At 39.2% G+C, this 14,738-nt stretch overlaps 1 long non-coding RNA gene across 1 annotated transcript in view; it reads left to right on the top strand.

Moving 5' to 3' along the window:
* The first annotated feature begins 808 nt into the window (after nt 1-808).
* Nucleotides 809-14,738, top strand: part of LOC125448774 (uncharacterized) — a 54,858-nt gene continuing 40,928 nt past the window's right edge. Inside the window, exon 1 of the long non-coding RNA XR_007246776.1 lies at nt 809-864. This is a non-coding gene — a long non-coding RNA (uncharacterized LOC125448774). The remainder of the gene's footprint in view (nt 865-14,738) is intronic.

Raw genomic sequence — 14,738 nt, 5'->3', positions numbered from 1 at the left:
TTCTAGTTTGCTTGTTATCTGCATATGACAACTTTGATCTCAAGAATTGGAAGGGCCTGAACTGAATAACTAAAGCCACATTTGAGTGGATAACAGTATTGGCCATGTCACTGATTACAACTGGTACCTTATTTTTGTGCTGCACTCAGTGGTGCACAAATAAATAAACCTCGAATACATTAAAATTGACATTGAGGTCCTGCAGTCACTTAAGCAGATAACTGTCCCCATTTTTTTCTGCATTCCTTTTTGAAATATTAACAGGTGTTTCATTTCCATATTTCCTCTAGGACTAGGCACTTGGATTTCCCATTTTAATCTAAGCAACAAATTAAGTATTTTTGACTCCATCATCCACATTGTGCTACTTACACTCTTTCAAATTGCTCAACATTGACTGAAAAAGTTTGCCACATTTTCCATAAGAACCAAAATATTTCAAGTGAAGTTTTGAACTGAATTTTTATTTAATTTCCAATAATTACACTGACTATATCTTTTATACTTTTTTAACATATTCCTAAATTTTTATTTCTTTGAAAGTCACAAATCTTTCCCTGGTTTTGAGTTTGATTTTATTGCCCAGTATGATTATTCTCTGACTGAATAACGACTGTGCAGTCCACATATGTGCATTGTGCTGTTTTTTTCCAAAACTCTTCATTTCTAGGATGTTATTTGAACTGCTGGAATATTTTCTTCATTATTTAGCAATTCAATGCTCAACTGTTTTTGGAAAATATTCTTGAAGCAACACTCTATTTTTGACAGTACAGCATTCCTACTGTAAACTTTTTATTTGCATTTCAGAAAACCCACGAACCCCAGGAGGGAGTGAAAGTGTCTGCCTTATCCTCATTTTGGGTTAGTCTTTTAAAATCTAAATATTAAAGCGATCGGGTTTTAATCGGCACATTGTGTTTTGTTGGGAAATTATGTAAATCCAACACCAGCAGTTGATAAGGTAGAATTGATTTTCCTCACCCTTTTTGAGATTAAAATATTGACAGTAAATAGAGCCTCCTTGAGACAATTTATGGCTTGATTTAAAGGATCACATCCTAAACCAACCCAGACAAACAAAATGTGTATTTCATAAAGTTCATTTAGCATAGAAAAAAGTCTCTTAGATGCATCTACAACTTGATATTTAAAAATAGCTTGAGTTGAAGTCCATATTAACACTTAGTAGAAGCTTGAGCAGTGTGCATTTTAGTTGGGTTCTTAAGGATGCACTGAATGTTTCGGGATTTAGGAGTGATTTCAGACCAAAGGACTTAATTGGCTGGAAGAAAAGTAGTGGGGAATGTTCAAGAGACTAGAAGAAGATGAATTTTTCCGTTGTGGAGATAGGAAAAGGGAAGAGACCATTCAGGATGAGAATTTAAATTGGACACATTTTAGAGACTGGAAGCTTGCTGTGGAATGCAATATGGACATTGGATGAGTTGAAACTCATGGAAGGTGAACGCCAGCCAGGAAAACTGGACCTGACCCAGGTTTTGTATAAAAACATTTAAGTGTTGCTTTTGTGTTCACATCTAGAATCCTGTTTGCCTTTGTTAATGTCTATTCTACTTGAAGTCCTAGCTGTATTAAGGGTATGCTTCATTTGCTGTTATTAATATCATGCTTTGAAATGCTTCAGCTGCCTATCTGCTTTTTCTTTTGCAGTTTTTGTGTAAGATTTATGCGATACAGAAATAGGCTATTCAGGGACGATTTAAGTGACTTCCCGAACTGGGAATTGAACCCAGAATGTGGCACCGGAGCTCTGAATCCCAACTAAAATAAAAACACACCCAGCAATATCTGTGGAGACAGAAAAAGAGTTCATCTTTGAGTCCGACATGACTGTTAACTTCCAAAGAAGAGTCATGCTGGTCTCAGTATGAACTCTTTCCCCTTCTACTGATGCTGCCAGAACACCAGGGAACCTGCTTTCTTCATAGTTTGTAACGTCTTTTATTTTGTTATCAGGAAATATCAGCTCTGTTGACTATCATGTTCTATTTCTAGTGCTGATAAACTGTAACCTTTCTTAAAGAATTTTTTTGTTAGAAAAGTTTGCACCCAAGAACATCGGATACTTTTTCAAAATTTCTAGTGGAAATGTTTACAATCTAAGGGAGGGCAGAATATTGTCAATGTAAATAGGTTGTAAAGTTTTCATGAAACCTCAATTATTTTATTTGTATTTGAATAGAATTTAAAGTAGAATGTGAGAATTCTTTCAGAGATAGTAGGAACTGCAGATGGTTTCAAGGCCAAAGAGATTATGAGAGAGTTGCAGTGGGAGAGAGATCCTCTGAGATTTTTCTGGAGGGAGGAAGGTAACTTCTTCAGGGTAGGCATCCTTAGAAGAGGCTTTACAGTGGGGCTAAAATTGTTTTAGAGATATTCGGAACTGCAGGTGAATTGCAGATGAACTGCATTTCTGAAGAAGGGTCTAGACCCGAAACGTCAGCCTTCCTGCTACTCTGCTGCTGCTGCTTGACCTGTGTTCATCCAGCTCTACATCTTGTTATGTGAGAATTCTTTTGTGGCTTAAATGTGAAGAACGTAGTATGATCAGTACAATTTAGCTTATTGATAATTGGTGTTTTTTTTTAAAAACTAACAGGAAGGGCTACTGTTTATAAAACTTTCATTGATTTAGACTGGAGGAACAACTTGATTTGGTAAATCTGAACAGTTTAGAAGTGTTTGAGATTTTTATGCTGGATAAATCTCTAAATTGTCATTGTGCACTTTTCCCTTGCTCAAGTTTTTGTCACTTACGCTGAACTATTTACCTTTTGGGAGAGAGGACATACTTATTAACAGAAAGATATGAAAATCTTATGCTCACTTCACTCTGTCTCTGAGGTGAAAGTACTGTTAATACTGGATTTAATAATTCTGAACACGTAGTTTTTGTTTCTGTTCTGACAATACTATAGTTTTGTGGTGACTTTTGTCCTTTGTTTTTATATGAAGAGCAGTTGAGACAGAGGTGGTGACCAGTCTGTTCCAATATCAGTAGAGTAAACCGCTTGTGAGGCTTGGGTTTTTTTTAAAAGTTGGAATAGAAGCAGCAGATTTTAGTTTGACTTTCAGTAGTTGCGGGAATGTGGAAGCTGTTGTTCCACTCTGTCACAGCTGAAAGCTTAGGTTCTCTTGCTGCAAGAACTGCATGTGAGACATACTATTTTACTGAATTTGCCTTTGCCAAGGGTGTATTTGAGATGTCACTATATTGGAACAGTGGCTGTTTAGTGGTTCAATAATCTATCATTCTGTTAAGTTTTCCAATAGAGAAAAGTTATTCCAATTTTTGTTCTTTTGTTTGAATTTTAACCATGGCGTAATAATAAAGTGTGTTTTGCTTCAAGCCTAGCAGATTGACCAATTGAATTGCATCTGTAACATAATGCATTACAACTTTGAGCATAAGAAAAGTTTGGGGTCTAGGTGATCTTCTTAATATGTTTTGTGGGGGAGTTTGGTCTGGTCCATAGTATGAACCCAAAATTATGTTTGGAAACTTTATTGTAAGGATGAGTTTAAATTGTTTGACTCAAATTTCACTGTTTCAGCTTTAGTCTGGCAGCAGTCAATGAACAATGAAAATAATGCCATTCCAACATAGTTTTTGAGTGTGTTCTATTGTTGTTGTATACCAGGTTATAAAGATTGCCTAAAATTTATTTCACTGCATCTCAGTTGATAACAGGAGAAACCTTTCTTCAGGTCAAGCATGATGGACAGTAGTCAAGCAACTGCTTCTGTATTGGTGTGAAGTGGGATAAAGCCTGTATGAGTGGCAAATAGCAGTATGTGACCTTCCCTTTTGGGACTACCAACAAGCACAGATGATTCTGATTTACTTTCAAGTTCTTTTGGGTGTGTCACTCAGTGGTTGTTCAGTATGTAACTGGACCATATAGATACTATTGATCTCTACCATTATGCAGTTGTTAGTATCTTTCTCCTGAATATGGAATTCTGTTCTCAGCATTGTTTCTAGCTGAAAGATACTTGATCATAAATGTAGATTGGGTTGCTAATTTCAATTTTTGAAGGGAGAATTGGTCCGGAGGTGTTATGATATTTTCAGAACTGGAGTTCACCGCTGACTTTTGACTCAACATGAGAGAACATACTAAGGTTGGTGTGTCTCTTTCTGCCCCCAAATATTTTTAGTATTTGATCATTTATGAATGAAACCAGATCCTATTCATCATTTTGAATTAATAACTTTAGTCTTCCATAAAGTTCACTTGAAGTTATCTACTCAACTCATTGTCAGGGTTAACTTACAAGACAAACAATAAACCCTCTCCCTCTTCTAGAGTTGTAATCTATTTTGCTATCAGTTTATGTACTGTATACTGAACTATTTGGCAGTATGGGCCACTGATGTCAACTTTGGTTTCAGGCTATGGGATAAACGAGATCTTGTCTCTGTCTCTGTCTGTCTGTCTGTGTTAAATTTGCATGATTTGCCCATCAATCTCAAAATCATTGGTGATCATCCTGAGTTCCAGCGGTCATACAAAAATGTTTTATATTCATTTGTGCCAAGTACCTGTAATGTTAAATTCTATTGACGCACAGATTGCACCATGTGGATACTGGTAATCATTAATTTTCTTTGTAAATTTCATTTTAATTCCATTTTGCCCCTGTTATTTATGTCAAAACTTGCACTTCACCTTATTTGTTGAGAACGTTGCATGTTTGGTGGATCTGCCCTGGTGGTATGAGCCTTCAAGAATCTCCCTTCACTTCCACTGGGCCATGACTTGGATAATTTCCAGTGGTCTGGGGATAATGTCAAGAATGAAATGCAGTCACTAGGGAAGGTGAGAGGATGACTGGCTTGATTCTTCATTTTCAGAATTATCTTTCATTAGGAAACCTTATGACCTCCTTTCAGTAAATGTTTGTATAATTGTGGGCAGTACCTTCATGCTTTGTGTTAATAATGCAGATTTTGCTACCAGATCTTTAGAATTGTAGAATCTCTGTAGTGTGGGAGCAGGTCGGTTGGCCCATCAAGTCCACACCCAGAGCATCCCACGTAGACCCACCCCTACACTATCCCTGTCATTCCCAGGGCTAATCCACCTAATCTGCAAATTTTTAGACTATGGGAGAAAACTGGCGCACACAGAGGAAACCCAGGCAGACGCGAGGAAAATGTGCAAACACCACAGAGACCTGAGATGGAATTGAATCCAGGTCCCTGGAGCTGTGATGCAGCAGGGCCTCTGTGCCACTTTATGATTCTGCTGTTTGATTGGATCGTATGTGGAATTCTTAATTATTATCTAAATTACTGCATGAAGTTAATGCTGTTTTGATGTAGGTTTGTCTGTAGTACCAATGAGTTAGACAAAAATTGCTAACATCAGTGACGAGGAAAATCCCAACTTAAAATGTCTTGTGGCTGCTAGTGATAGCAAAGCCAGCAAGTTTACGTCAGCATTGTTGCTGTCAATGTTCAACTTTTCTGTGTCAGGAACCTGTGGCATTTGGCCAATAAAAAGCTCTATTTACTTTGACATTATTGGGGCAGAATTTTCTTGAAAATCTCTTTGAAATGCACATTCTCTGGTCGCAAATAAGCCTAAGACAGTGACGTATGGTTCTACTTAAGCCAATAGTTAACCCAGCGGCCAGTCACTGTGTGAAGCTAAACAGTGAATTCTCCCCAGAGTAGGATGACAGCCAAAACTAATTGTGATTTCATCTAATAGCGATGCCTGCAGATTTTATATTCTGTGTCATTGATAGGGATCAAACCAAAAACCCTGCCAATTTGTATTAAAAATGAAAATTCTTTCCCACTATACTAGAGGCAGTTGGGGGTGAACTGTGGAGCCATGCATTTGTACTAGGTTGCACCTGTTAATTCAGCACCTATTGCAATGTCAAACTTTGGCCTTTTGCTGATTTGTTTGGACTGATTTTGTACTTAGCTTCTTGTTCACCACAGTTTTGGGGTTCTCCTTCTGCAAAGTATCTGTTGGGGGTATTGACAATACATTTCAAAATGACTTTGAGAGATAATACTGCAAGTGCTAGTGAACTGATATCTAAACAGAAATTGTTGAAAATACTCTGGTTAGTCAACATCTTTCATTGTTGGGTTAGTTAATTTCCAAAACTTGAAACTAGAGTGTCCATTTCTTGTTCTGACTATTTTGAGATTGTATATCAGACCACAAAGTGAAGGAGCTGAATCAAGCCATTTGCCTCAATGAGATTGCTCTGCCATTCCATAAGATTACAACAACTGGCCTAATGAACCTCAACTCCACTTTCTTGCCATATCCTTTTAACCCTTGATTTCATTTGATTAGAAATTATCTCAGCCTTCAAAATACGTAGTACCAGCCCTGCAGCCTTTTTACGATAAATATTTCCAGTTTCAATACCCTTTGATACAAGAAATTCCTCCTCATCTCTGTCTTAAATGTGTGATTCCCTATTCTGTGATGCCCTCTGGCCTAGACTGTGCCACTGGAGGAAACAACCTTGCTGCAACTACCATTTTAAATTCCTATGAATTTTGCATGTTTCAATAAAGTTTCCTCTCATTCTTCTAAGTTCCAACAAGTACAAGCTCAATCTACTCAACCTCCCCTCAGAATAAAATCCTTCCAAACCTGGATCAACCTAGTGAGCCTTCTCTGGAGTGTCTGGAATGCTACTGTACCTTTCATCAAATAAGGGGATCAAAACCGTTCACTGTCGAGTTTTGAGAAGATTTGTAGCTCAGGTTGAGGTTCTGGAAGGGAGTTTGCTCGCTGAGCTGGAAGATTAGTTTTCAGACGTTTCGTCACTATTCTAGGTAACATCAGTGAGCCTCCGACAAAGCGCTGGTGTTATGTCCCGCTTTCTATTTATCTGGTTAGGTTTCCTTGGGTTGATGTCATTTCCTGCGTTGGTGATGTCATTTACTGTTCTTTTTCTCGGGGGGTGGTAGATTGGCTCCAAATCAATGCGTTCGAACACGTTGGCTCCAAATCAATGCGTTCGAACACGTTGGCTCCAAATCAATGCGTTCGAACACGTTGGCTCCAAATCAATGCGTTCGAACACGTTGGCTCCAAATCAATGCGTTCGAACACGTTGGCTCCAAATCAATGCGTTCGAACACGTTGGCTCCAAATCAATGCGTTTGAACACGTTGGCTCCAAATCAATGCGTTTGAACACGTTGGCTCCAAATCAATGCGTTTGAACACGTTGGCTCCAAATCAATGCGTTTGAACACGTTGGCTCCAAATCAATGCGTTTGAACACGTTGGCTCCAAATCAATGCGTTTGAACACGTTGGCTCCAAATCAATGCGTTTGAACACGTTGGCTCCAAATCAATGCGTTTGAACACGTTGGCTCCAAATCAATGCGTTCGAACACGTTGGCTCCAAATCAATGCGTTCGAACACGTTGGCTCCAAATCAATGCGTTCGAACACGTTGGCTCCAAATCAATGCGTTCGAACACGTTGGCTCCAAATCAATGCGTTCGAACACGTTGGCTCCAAATCAATGCGTTCGAACACGTTGGCTCCAAATCAATGCGTTCGAACACGTTGGCTCCAAATCAATGCGTTCGAACACGTTGGCTCCAAATCAATGCGTTCGAACACGTTGGCTCCAAATCAATGCGTTCGAACACGTTGGCTCCAAATCAATGCGTTCGAACACGTTGGCTCCAAATCAAATCTACCACCCCCTGAGAAAAAGAAGAGTAAATGACATCACCAACGCAGCATCTCGGGAGCACAAAAGCTGATGTTTTGGGCCTAGACCCTTCATCAGAGAGCTACATGATACTCCATTCTGATTGAAATAAAAGCCCACAGTCTCTTTGCGTTTGATCTACTTGGTACACAAGCTCCTTAGTGGGGGAGGTGATGGCCTGGTGGTATTATTGCTGGACTGTTAATCCGGAGACCCAGATAATGTTCTGTGGACCCGTGTTCAAATCCTGCCATGGGAGATGGTGGAATTTGAATTCAATAAATATCTGGAATTAAGAATCTAATGATTGTGAATCCATTGTCAATTGTCAGAAAAGCCCATCTGGCTCATTACTGTCCTTTAGGGAAAGAATCTGCCATCGTTACCTGGTCTGGCCTACATGTGACTCCAGACCCACAGTAATGTCGACGTTTAACTGTCCTCTGGGCAGTTAGGGATGGGCAATAAATGCTGCCGAGCCAGTGTCACACTCATCTTGTGAATGAATAAGGAAATAAAAGCTAGCTTTTTGTCATGTGTCAAGTATTTGTGGACAGTTTGGAAAGTGTCTTAATGTTAAATAGTAACTAAATTATTATTTTATTCATCGTTTTTGAGTGACTACTTGCCATTTTAAAATTTGGTACTGGGAGGAATGGCATTGTCAAAGGATGGATTTGCAAGGAGTTGCCCTTGAAAAGATGAACTGCGAGCCACTGAATGTGGCACTGGTGCAAGTCAAAGTTAAAGCCATATAAAAGGCTTGAAACAATCACTGCGCCTTCCTGCTTTAACGTGATTTGCTCACATCACTCTTCTTTTGTTTGCACACGATTTTTTATCACGGTGTGACAAGTATGGAATGCACAAGTTTGGAAATGTAGTGAGGCCTTCAAGAAGGCTTAGATGAATATTTGGATAGAAAAAGCATGCAGGGATGTGAGGGGAAAGGTGGGAGATTGCCATGAGGGGAATAGAACTGGTGCAGGCACGATGAACTGAGTGGCCTTCTACCTTGGAACAATCCTATGATTCTGCTAGCAACAGAACCAAATAGTGAAAAGTGTTTTGAAGGGAACATTTTTAATAGGTTTTAACGAGTATTAATTAAACTAACAGTGGAACTTCCAAAGAGTTTCAGTCCAGTGTGCTGTTCAAAACGTCATTATTGTGACAAGAAGGTCTCGGCTATGGATAGAACTGAAGAACTTCAGACATTTAACTCATGGACATACTTGGGAAACCAACTAGAAAATTGGAAACTTTGAAATCTCATAATGAGGGAATGAAATTTTAATTGTGGAGTGTCCACTAACAAAATTAAGCTTTATTTCTGTTTCTGGGATATAATTAAACTCTCAAATCTATCTGAACAATGCATATTTTAAAGTGATGTTTTCGCTGATCCAGTCAAGTTGTATTGAGCCATTGACTTAAGAGTGCCAATGTTTTAGCTGCAAGTTTATTGGTTGGCTTGTTGTGTGCCTAAATTACTAAACAAATGAGGAATTTTTTAAAGAAAAACAAAGTTCTTTTCTGAAGAAGGGACACTGGACTCAAAATGTTAACCCTGCTTTCTCTCCACATGCTGTCAGATCAGCTGGGCTTCTCCAATTTCCGCTTTTGTTTGAGGAAAATTCTGTATTCATTATCAAATGAAGAGATGATCAGCTGATCAATTTGACGAAGTTCATTAACCAGGCAACTCTGCACTTTCTTTGTAAATTCTACAGAAGAGAGCTCAATTTAATTGCAAGATTTTTGATTTTTCATTGGCCCAAATTCAAGTGACATGTCTCTTAGTATCTTAAGTTTTAAATGGTGTCTGTGATTGTGAAACTTGCATTACTTTGTTACAGTTGAATTGTTATTGTAATAAATCTGCTTATAGTCTAATTCTGCAGCCTGAGGGCATTTGGATGAGCAGATTTGACTCCTTGGCACGAGCACGTTATCTGTTAAAAGTAAGTCCTACTTTGGTTGATAGGAAAAGTTGTTTAGAAGAATAGCCCTTGACACGTCGGAACATAATCTCATTAGTGTCACTGTTATGGTTATTCTGGGTAAGCAGCATTTTCTCCTTCCTTATCGGCTACAGCTTTTCCTTGTCATGATATAATTCCTATCTGCCTGATACCTTTTTCTTAAACTATTAGCTTTAGACAGCCATTACCTCCAATTGCATGAGTAGGCCTTTGAGCAACATAGAGTCTACAGCACAGAAAAAAAGGCCCTTTGGTCTATTGAGTCTGTGCTAGTCAAAGACAAGCTGATCTGTCTGTTCTAATCCCATTTTCCAGCATTTGGCCCATAACCTTGTAAACGTCTGATGCCAAAGCATACCTCAAAATACTTACAAAATGTTTGACTTAACTTGCAGAAATGGAATTCTGTGCAAAATGTCTCCTGTTAATTTCCCCTCATCAGTTTAAAAATCATTAAAGCCAGTGGAAAAAGAGGAATCCTGAAAAATGTTTACATATGTACCATTTGGGATGTATTTAGGCTGAATGTATTCACTCATTGAGTGCGTTGCATGTCAGAGGAACTTGTTGCTTTGGTTGACCTTATCTAACGAATCCCAGAACATTGTGGGAAGTGAAGGAAAAGAATTGCTGAAATATTTGCATCATCTGAAACTGTGGATAAGGTGGCTGATGTTGTACCTTTTGTACCTTCTGAGGGTTCTTTGGTTTAAGAAAGGTTGTAAGGAGAAACTGGTGAACTATAGACCTGTCAGTCTGACTTCAGTTGTGGGTAAATTGTTGGAGGTGATTTTTAAGTGATAGGATTTATGGACATTTAGGAGAAAAATCAATAGGGCTGGTTAGTATGGTTTTGTGCCTCACAAACTTGATTGAGTTTTTTGAGGAAGCTCCCAAAAAGATTGAGGGCAGAGCACTAGACCTTGTCTACTTGGACTTTAGTGAAGCCTTTGACAAGTTTCTGCATAGTAGACTAATTAATAAAGTTAGGGCACATGGGATTCAGGGTGAGTTGCCAATTGGATACATAACTGGCTTCACAGCAGGAGACAGAATGATGGTGGATGATTGCTTTTCAGACTGGTGGCTTGTCACCAGTGGTGTTTCAGGGGGGTCGGTTCTGAGTTTTTTTTTTGCTTGTTATTTCCACAAGTGATTTGGATGAGAATATAGAAGACACGGTTAGTAAGTTTGTGGACAGCACCAAAATTGGTGGCAGAATAGACTGAAGGAAGTTTAAGGTTACAAAAGGATTTTGATGAAATGGGTCAATGGGGTGAAAAATGGCAGCTGGAGTTCAACCTGGATAAAAGAGAGGTATTGTATTTTGGTTCAACAAGAATAGGACTTATAATTATTGGTATAGCCTTGTGTAATGTTGCAGAACAGAGGGACCTGGGGTTCAAGTACATAATTCTTTTTGAAGTTTGTGTCACATATAGACAGAATGGCTATGAAGACATTTAGCACGCTTCCCTTCATTGCTCAGAGCTTTTGAGTGTAGGAGTTGGGAATTCATGCTGAAGTTGTATAAGGCCTCTTCTGGAGTACTGTGTCCTGTTCTGGTCACCCAGTTAGAGGAAGGATATTATTAGGTTGGAGAGGGTTCAGAAGAGGTTTACTTAGATGTTGCCAGTATGGAAAGCTTGAGTTATAAAGAAAGTCTGGATAGGCTGGGACCTCTTTCACTGGAGCGTAGGATGTTGAGGCAACCTTAGAGATTTATAAAATCATGAGAGGTTTGGATAGAGCTAATGATAGGTGTCTTTTCTCTAGGATGGGGGATTCCAAGACTAGGGGGCACATTTTAAGGTGAGAGGAGAGAGATTTTAAAAAAAGATGTGGGCAAATTTTTTACACGGAGTGGTTCATGTGTGGAATGAACTTCCAGAAGAAGTGGCGGATGGGAGTATGTTCTACCATTTAAAACGATTAGTAAATGTTTGGAGGGATATGGGCCAGGAGCAGACAGGTAGGACTAGTTTAGTTTGGGATTAATGTCAGCGTGGACTGGTTGGGCTGAAGACTCTGTTTCTGTGCTATGAATGAAGGCATAGAAATGTTTGTCACAAGCATGTCTGTGATGCTGTCATGACTTACTGGGGCAATGTTCTGAAAATCAAGCCCAGCTATTTCTGGAGTTGAGACAAATGTGAAAATTTAAGTCACCAAAATACCCAATTCTATCTGATTACCTAGTTCAGATTAAAAAGAATGTGTATGCTAAATTTCCCATTAACAAGAATAAACTTTTGTAATTAAACTTTTTTACCCAACAGCCAGAAAAAAATGGTTTGCAAGCTTAACTCAAACTCTGTCCCTTTTTAAAATTCCCACAAACACTCAGACACTCATTTGGTCCTATTGTCTATTTTCTGCGTGTGTGTGCGAGAGAGAGAGAGAGAGAAGGAAAAATGGTTCTCGCACAGTTCAGATGGGTTTTCTTTCAGATTCTTTGCTAATCATGTGAGATTGCGGGTACCCCAATTCTCAGACTTTTATTCATTGGTTGAGGATTCACCCTTTTATAGTGCCTCTGAAGATATTTTATTCCCGTTTTCCTTTCAGCAAGGGTGTTTTTGGAGCGCAGTAGACACGAAAATGGTGTGAGAACAGCTACCAGGTGATTTTCTGTTATTTCACACAAATGGCGGGGGTAGTGAGACTTAGGTGTTTTCACTTTGCACGCCTTTCCTGTGTTGGTCACATTGAGGGTTCATAACAGTTTGCCCTTGAACCAATCAAATTGTTACTTTGCTGAGCTCTCATGAACCCACACACTGGTCAGCCGAAATGTTGAGGGACTATCTGTGGCCCCAGACATGTGCCCGCACCAGTTGATGAGTCTAGCATCCTCCCCACTGCTTAAATGAGGTAACTTTGCAACTATAAATCAATGAAACACTGTATCTTGGCTTCTCATAACTGTAACACCATCTTCCACAGCTTCCTTGCTTTAAAGCAATATCTTTCTCCATTGTTTTTTGCCCATAGTGTTTAAAAAAAAGTCATCTTTACGATGTATACTGGAAATCTGTTTTACTGTCCTGTTGAATGATGAATAATTTCGTTCCAAATTAACTAGGATTGTAAAAATGTTTTTTGAGATTCAGCATTGGAGTGAATTACTGCCAGTGACTGATTTGCTGTTGACTGGAGCAATTTGAAAAAGAATGTCAAATGTGTTCATCAAACATTTGAAACATGTTGAACCATGTCCTTGTTATAGATTCATAGAATCACAGCATGGAGATGGACCTTACGGTCCAACTAGTCCATGCCAAGCGTAAGCCAAACTAGTCCCATGTGCCTGCTTGTGACCCATGTCCCTTCAAACCTTTCTTATTCATGTATCTATCCAAATGTCTTTTAAACGTTGTAATTCCACACACGAACCACCCTCTGTACAAAAGAAATTGCCTCTATTTATTTATTTATTTATTGAATTCACTGGTTTTCTAATCTGTAGGAATTCCTCAACCCTGGCTTGTGAAGGATGAAAGGGCATGTAAAATTTAACTGGATGCGATTTGAGGACAGTCTACTGACATGATCGATGACATGATTGGCAGACTGGAAACAAAATAGGAATAAGCTGGTCTTTCTTTTGAGTGGTAGGCAGTGACTAATGGGGTACCACAGGAATGAGTGGGGTGACCTAGGAGGAGATGCTTGGACCAGTTGAGTGAATGGCAAAATGCATGCAGATGAAATGTCATGTTTTCCACGTTTAGCAAAAAGATGAAGGCACATTACTATCTGGTGATAAATTGCATCTCCCCGCTTTCTCAATGAGACCTGGGTGTGCTTGTACACCCGTCACTGAAAGTAAGCATACAGGTGCAGCTTATGCTGAATTTGACAAATGGCATGTTGACTTTCAAGGTGAGAGGATTCGAATACAAGAGCAGAGATGTCTTGGTGCAATTGTACAGGGCCTCAGTGAGATTGCATATGGAGTGTTGTGTGCAGTTGTGGTCTCCTTAACTGAAGGGAGTATGTCTGGCAACAATGAAAGTGTGACAGGTTATTGGATAGCAGGACTGAAGTATGAAGAGAGGCTGGATTTGTTAGGTAACAAGGTGTAGAGCTGCGTTTATCCAACTCTACACCTTGTTATTTCAGATTCTCCAGCATCAGCATTCCTACTGTCTCTGAATGGATTTGTTAGGACTATCTTATTGGAGTTTAGGAGATGGGAGGGATAAATATCAGAATAACCTATGAAATTCTAATAGGGCCAGACAGGGGAAACGCAGGAAGGGTGTTCCTGATGGTTGGAGGATCATGAATTGATGGTCACAGTTTAGGAATATGTGATAGGCCACTTATGAAAGAGCTAAGGAGAGATTCTTCTCTGAGTGGTGAACCTGTGTAATTCTCTGCCATAAAAGTGGTTGATGCCAAGGCATTGATTGTTTTCAAAAAGAACGTAGATATAGTTCTTTGAGCTAAAGGAGTCAAACGATATAAGGAGAAAACAGGAAAGGCTACTGAATGGTCAACTATGATATTGAGTGGCAGACTGGCTTCAAAGGCTAAATGAGCTATTTCTCCTATTTTCTGTGTTTCTAAGGTACCGTACTCTGTGTTGGACTTTGAGATATTTCATGTGAAGTTGCAGTGTATCTTTTTGGACTATAAGCTGGATAATAGCTGTGTCCAACTTCTATGTTGCTAGAAATTAATTCAGGAGTGTTTTCCTTCTGCAGCTTGAAGATGAATGTGATTCTGAGTACACTTTAGCTATATAAGCTTGTTACTTATCAGAACAGTGGGGTAATACTTTGAGACTTAGTGGAACCAGGAGTCTTTTGAGTTGAATAAAAACTAAGCTTTTGGATTGGTTCACCTGTCATTTGATGTATGAGCACAGTGCAGCCGAGACATGCAGAGGCCTGGAAACAGGAAACGTCATACTGAGTGGGGGGAAAAGAAAGCAAAAAAAATTAAGCCTATAAAGAAAGAATTAAATGTCTCCCCCCCCCCCCCCCCGATGAGCTAATGAATCAAAGA

Source organism: Stegostoma tigrinum, chromosome 45 (genome assembly GCF_030684315.1).
Source record: "Stegostoma tigrinum isolate sSteTig4 chromosome 45, sSteTig4.hap1, whole genome shotgun sequence".
Taxonomy (NCBI): Eukaryota; Metazoa; Chordata; class Chondrichthyes; order Orectolobiformes; family Stegostomatidae; genus Stegostoma; species Stegostoma tigrinum.
The sequence above is the reverse complement of the archived record's forward strand: the minus strand, read 5'-3'. Positions and strand labels throughout refer to the sequence as shown.